Source organism: Gadus macrocephalus, chromosome 15, assembly GCF_031168955.1.
Source record: "Gadus macrocephalus chromosome 15, ASM3116895v1".
In the NCBI taxonomy this organism is placed as follows: domain Eukaryota; kingdom Metazoa; phylum Chordata; class Actinopteri; order Gadiformes; family Gadidae; genus Gadus; species Gadus macrocephalus.
The window spans coordinates 8,614,371-8,621,452 of NC_082396.1; positions in this window are offsets into that span (position 1 = coordinate 8,614,371).

Sequence of the window (7,082 nt, forward strand, 5' to 3'; positions counted from 1 at the left end):
CCAATCCTGAAGACATGAGGACACAAGCGCAGACAGTCGACGACAGCGACGGCGACGGCATCAGGTCGGGATGGGAAGCCGTGCGGAGAAACACAACACCAGCACCAACAGCACTTGAAATATCAACATCCTAGCCTGCTAATTAAAGCCAGGCCTAATGGGCCCTAATTGCATCGCTAAAATTGCACCGTTTTTTCTTCTCTCACAGTGTAACATGACTACACTCCCTCCTCCCCCCCCGTATGGATTAATGGGGGACCGGAGCTGCAAACTAAAAGCAGTTAATTTATCGGAAGATCTATTAAACAGGATGAAAAAAAAAAGAGAGTGAGAGAGAGAGAGAGAGAGAGAGAGAGAGAGAGAGAGAGAGAGAGAGAGAGAGAGAGAGAGAGAGAGAGAGAGTGAGGGAGAGAGAGAGAGAGAGAGAGAGAGAGAGAGAGAGAGAGAGAGAGAGAGAGAGAGAGAGAGAGGACAGAGACAGAGAGACAGAGAGGGGGGGGGGGGGGGGGGGGTCGGCTGACAGAAAGAAAGAGAGAGAGAGAGAGAAACATTATCAGCCTCTTGTTATTGAAGATGCATTTCATCCTCGCCTCTGGAGGCCTGTGTGCGTATTAAGCCTGTTAATTTTACTTACCAGTGACATTCTTCACGCTGGCCCGTGTCCAAGCTCTGCCGCGCCGCTATTGTGTGGAAGACTGGGGGGGCTCTCTCGCTCAGCACAGCAACAACATTAACTACTTTAATGCCTTTAATTATATAACAAGGGCAGTTACTTAGTGGAGAGAAATGGCACATATGGGGCTTGGAAATGGAGCAATGAGAGAGAGAGAGAGAGAGAGAGAGAGAGAGAGAGGAGAGAGAGAGAGAGAGAGAGAGAGAGAGAGAGAGAGAGAGAGAGAGAGAGAGGGAGAGAGGAGAGAGAGAGGGAGTAAAAAACAGAAAACACATTTGCACGTCATCCATCTGAACGTTTCTGCTCCTTTGTGTGGTCACTTTTGTTTTTCTGAGGCTGGCGGGGATAAAAAAAAGAGGTTTGTGCTGTTTCCCCCGCTGTAGAGAGGACAATGTGAGTCCAATGAGAGTAGGGTCTAGTTGATCCTGCGTGTGGAGAGTGATTAGGCTCGCTGTGATAAATCGACCATTTGCTTCCTCTCCGCGGTTTTCTCTCGCTTTGTGCCTCATTCCTAGTCCAATCTTTTTTTGTTGTTGGTTTACTTTTAATAACGGTATTCATACATTTGCTATTCAGCCATTAGCAGGTTGTATTCTTTTGGGGTAATTTCCGTGCTTCCTTTCATGTATTAAAAGCATGCACTGGAAGCTTTAGCGCCGCATTTAAACTAATGTACCTTCCAATCTGATGTGATACCCATTACAATTACGCGCGCAATATAGTGTGTTTTCAATCTTGGCCTTGTTAACTCAGAAGTTGACAGAATTGAATAAAAACAAATGGTCCGTACACTCTCTCTCCCCCCCACCCCCCGTCCTGCTGAATTTACACTTCATTACTTTTGTATAAAACAAAGAGATTGGAAAAAATAAAAAGCAACATTTTACAGGACTGCACCTGGCACACAAGTGTCCGAGCTGTTATGAGGTCCGCCCATTCCCAACCACAATGTTGACTTTGTGTGGTCAAGAGATGGATGTTAATAACCATTTGTTAAAGCCAATGCAGGTCTCTCCCATAATGCGGGTTCTGGATACTGTACTGAGCATGTGCAGCTGTGGGTCACGACAAGTGGCAGTTTACTGAGTTTCTGCCTCACTAAACCTTTTGGTTTCAATTATGCTCACAATTGAGCTCCAATCGGCCCGGTTTTGCCTTTAGCAATAGCTCAATCCGCCTAATTGGTTCGGCTCGTTTTGTAATTGCACGGCATTGATTTCTAGAGGTCATCTCCGTTATACAATTAAGGGATGCGGTTCGGCCGTTGTTTGGAAACTTCTGTTACTCTTTGTACCGTTCAGCTGTGATTGCACTTCAAGTGTTGACCCTGAAAATGCACTGAATTGGGGATGTTGATGCACAGACACAATTGGCACACGCAAACACACACAAACACAAGAACACACAGACAGACACACGTACGCTCACACGCAAACACACACACACACACACACACACACACACACACCTACACACACACACACACACACACACACACACACACACACACACACACACACACACACACACACACACACACACACACACACACACACACACACACACACACACACACACACACACACACACACACACTCACGAACACTCACGCGCAAAATTTCCCTCCCTTACACTTCCTCTCTCTCATAAACATACACCCACTCACACACTAAATATTCCTCTCTTACCCCACAAACACCAATTTGTGTGCTCTCTTATACATATGCTTAGAGCCAATGTCTCTTTGCTTTATTGTTGTTTAAACAAACCAGCTCGACGCACAAGCTGACCTGCTAAAGAGCTGTAGTTTCCCCTCCCATTTGTTTCCAGGCCCAACGATGCTATAGGGAGGCCGATGGCAAATAAAGGGAGAATCAATGTGGCTTCATTAAAAGCAGCAGGCAGTCTTTTGGCTCCACATGGCTTAATTACAGTTTCACTGGCGGTTGCTTTAATTGAGGGAAATAAAGGGAGTGAAGTGGAGTGAATGGAGGCTATTAGCATATCTATCAGTCGCCCAAGGCCAGGAGGCTGTGTGTCTCCTGTAGGCCGCACAGTTCCCCTTTAACCCCCGAACACATACAAACAGGTGCAGAAACACACACAAACAAGCCCGCTACACACACAAATATACACGTGGGCACACACACACACACACACACACACAGACACAGACACAGACACATAAATGCACATGCACAAACCGTGCTCACAAAACAAACACTGCGGACAAACAAATAATGTACACACACACACACACACACACACACACACACACACACACACACACACACACACACACACACACACACACACACACACACACACACACACACACACACACACACACACACACACACACATAAAAAAAACACACACATATTACAATGAATGCCTTTTTATTATTGAGCCAAACACATTTCAACACATATACAACGATATTTCGATCGTCTTCGTCATATTTCAAATATTTTAAACTTTTTTTTTAGTTTTTCGAGAAAGACAAATATTCGAAGTCAAAAGGGATCGACAAAGGCGAGGTTCCATATTACTATGCTTTTTATTCTACATCCAGGCCAAGTGTATGTATATCATCCTCGATCACACATTGTGTCTGATCCGTAGGCACCGTAGGGGTTATGAAAACACCGTACTTACAGGGAGACACCTTAGAGTGGGACTCATCAGGAGGGGATCCCCTTCACAGTCCACGGTGGTGCAGCCCTGGCCTCAGCGCAGTGAGCTGAACACAAGGCCCCTTAGCGTCTCCATCTTCCTCTCTCTTCCCCCAGGGGAATGAGCACTAGAGGACACTGAAAAAGAGCAATATATAGAGGTAGAGAGCCATAGAGAGGGAGAGAGAGAGTGAGTGAGGGAGAGCCATAGAGAGGGAAAGGGACAGAGAGAGCGAGAGCGTGAGAGAGACAGAGGGATCCTCGTCGCTGCCTTAGTGTCAGGTGAGCAGATAGACAGTTTGAGTTCCTAGCTGACCCATGGCGGTTAATAACAGTTTCTGAGAGGTCTGTGGGGTTAATACCACTCATCATTAGGCAGGCCAGTGAAGGGGGACAGCTGTACAGCGCACTTGCAGATGGACGGCAGTCATTAGTCCCTGTCATGCACACGTAATGGCTGTGATCCATATAGAGCCCTTCAATGCTACAGCTATCAATGCTGTCTATAAATATACAAAATAGAAAAATCGAGATATTATTCTATTATTTTTTCAGCCATTATCTATACGGAAAGTTACATATATGTTAGGTACTTATTTTCCAAGAGAGACCCGATAGCAAATATGTATTAAAATAAATACATACATATGTATATATATATATATGTGTGGTTGCAGTCAACACTAACCCTAGCCTAACACATTTAGTGTGCGGTTTTGTGTGCTAAGAGCGGCATACATTAGTGGATAATGGTGAAGATATAATGGCTCTTTCACCGTGCAGTCCCATAAAGCAATGAATCTGAACAGAAAAGGGATTGATTTGAAATGTGCGGCGTTCCCATCTGTCGTGGTTACAGAAAAAGAATTTTGAGTAAACCAGTTAGTAAACACTTTGGCCCATTGTCTGTTGTTTTGATAATCACCCATAATAACGTCCAGCATTAGTATGGTCTTTAAACCTGATTTGGCGGTTAATGGAATAAGAGGGAGAGGCAGTCAGTGTATGCACAGGGCCTAATGTCATTAGAAATGTTTGCGGAGGCCAAATTAAATCAGTCGTAAATTGTACTCTCAAGTCGGCCTGAAAAACCCTGCGTCTGTGAAGAGGGGGGGGGGGGAGGTGGGCACGTTGTGGCGGAGATTCATATTTTAACCTTGCGCAGAAAATGCACTTAAACCGATTAAAATAAAAGAGGGGGCCCCGGCACAGGCTGGATGGATGGATGGGGAGGGTAATTGCTGATGCTTTAATGGCTTCCTGTTAACAAAGTCGGAACGGCGGCCGGGGCTATTTTAAAGTTGCGGTGGTGGTGGTGATTGAGGTCATAACTTTGTGGATCTGGTGAGTAAGCCCCCTGTGTCACCAAAACAGTAGATTAGACATCTAATGGAGCCTGTGCTGAAAAACAGATGTTTCTGGAGAGCTCTTCCGCAAACCGCCATGACACTGGAGGCTGTGTTACTGAGCAGGTGTTGGCCTGGAGTGGCTGAGTTTTTGACACACAAAACAATGCACAAGGACAGCCAGCCAATAGACGTGTGCTTGTGTGTGTGTGTGTGTGTGTGTGTGTGTGTGTGTGTGTGTGTGTGTGTGTGTGTGTGTGTGTGTGTGTGTGTGTGTGTGTGTGTGTGTGTGTGTGTGTGCGTGTGTGTGTCTGTCTGTCTGTGATTGCATATGTCTGTGTGCATGTATGTGTGTGTGTGTGTGTGTGTGTGTGTGTGTGTGTGTGTGTGTGTGTGTGTGTGTGTGTGTGTGTGTGTGTATTTGTGTCTGCTTGCAAGCTTTTTTGTTGGTGCAATTACAACAGCCCCCCACACACACAGACAGAAAGACAACAGACACACAAACATAGACACAAACAGACAAACCCACGAGATCACACACACACACACACACACACACACACACACACACACACACACACACACACACACACACACACACACACACACACACACACACACACACACACACACACACATCTACCACCATGTATGCCTCACTCGTGATGTTTTTCAACAGCCCGCTGATGATGACAGCAGCCGTGTAAATAATCCAGGGAATTTCCACATGAAATGCGCTTTTAGGAGACACAGATAGTCATTAAGGTTGGAAGAAATAACACAATGCATTCTGTAAGACATCACCTACTCAAATAGCATCCAGATATGAATGACTATAGTATCGATTATTAGAATACAGTTTCTACCCGGACATATATATATGTACATCACACACAAAGACACATACATGCATACATAAATTGACACCAGAAGTTCTTCTCAGCCAAAGTGTGTGTCTGCGTGTGTTTGTGTGCGCGTGTGCGCGTGTGCGCGTGTGCGCGTGTGCGCGCGTGTGTGTGTGTGTGTGTGTGCATGTGTGTGTGTGTGTGTGCATGTGTGTGTGTATGTTTGTGTGTGTGAGTGTGTGTGTGTGTGTGTGTGTGTGTGTGTGTGTGTGTGTGTGTGTGTGTGTGTGTGTGTGTGTGTGTGTGTGTGTGTGTGTGTGTGTGTGTGTGTGTGTGACTTCACCCTGAACCCCTGGGTTCAGCTGTAACCGTGCACCGCTGGCTGGAGGTGAAGCCGTGGCCCTCTGCTCATGTTCATCCATTGTGTAAATTAACAAGGAGAAGGCTGTGCAGATTGAATGGCGTACATGCAGGCGATGACACATCCTCAACAGACACATAGTATGTGTCATTACTCAACACCACGTTAAGTTGTCAGTTAAATATCTGTCTCCGGGCTTATTTTGCCCACGTAGTATCTGTCTGTTTGTCCTTCTTTCTTTCTTTTTTTTTACTTAAACTAATCCAAAAATAGAAAATAAAGCAGCGATCCCAAAGGTAAGATTATCATTACTATTACTGTTCAGATCGGTTATCTGCAGTCATATGGGAGCATTGTTCAGAACAACACCATCACACATTTTGATTATTGCAATTTCTTTGCACATGACCTTTGGTTCACCACAGCTAATGTGTTCCCTGGCATTGGGTTTTATCGAGATGTCTGCAGCACTGTATTTAGAGCCGGTGCTGACAATATTAATCGTAATGAGTGTACATGAGTGTGTCTTAACTTACTTGACTTGTTTCCCTGGATCACTTGCTCTCTCAGACACTACTGAAATATAATATTTATGCCATTCCAGGAAACTCACAGTAAGTCATGTGATAGCAGGTTGTATGAAATGGAGGCTACTACAGTGAATATGATACATGACAGATACGATGCATGATTGTGGAGAAAGCTTGCACTCAAGCGCTCTTTTGAACTTTATTGGTATGTGGCCGCAAGCAAGTGTTCCGGTGTTTATACCCTCTTACCAATTGACTAAAAACATAGTTATTTATTTTAAATAAAACCTCCCTCCACAGTGCAAAAAGTGTCATGATGAACACACAGTTTAAATACCGATACCAAGTTAAGTGGAGTTACTAAAATTGACATGAAGGTATCGGTAACTCTATCCCTTTGGGTAGATTTTTTTAGCACCCCCACCTCTTTATCGTCTACCTCTAGAGACCGGCTTAGTGTATTGTCCGCCGAGGCCGCTGAAACGAAAGCTCCTGTCTAAAAGGCCTTTTGAATGCAAAGAAGCCACTTTAGCTGTTTTATTTTGTATTTCTTCAACATGTTCTGCTCCTGAACCCGAAACACAGCAGCCCCGTCGAAACACATCGCTACAACAAAGACAACACAAGGACCTGTCCCGCTAAGAGACAGCCG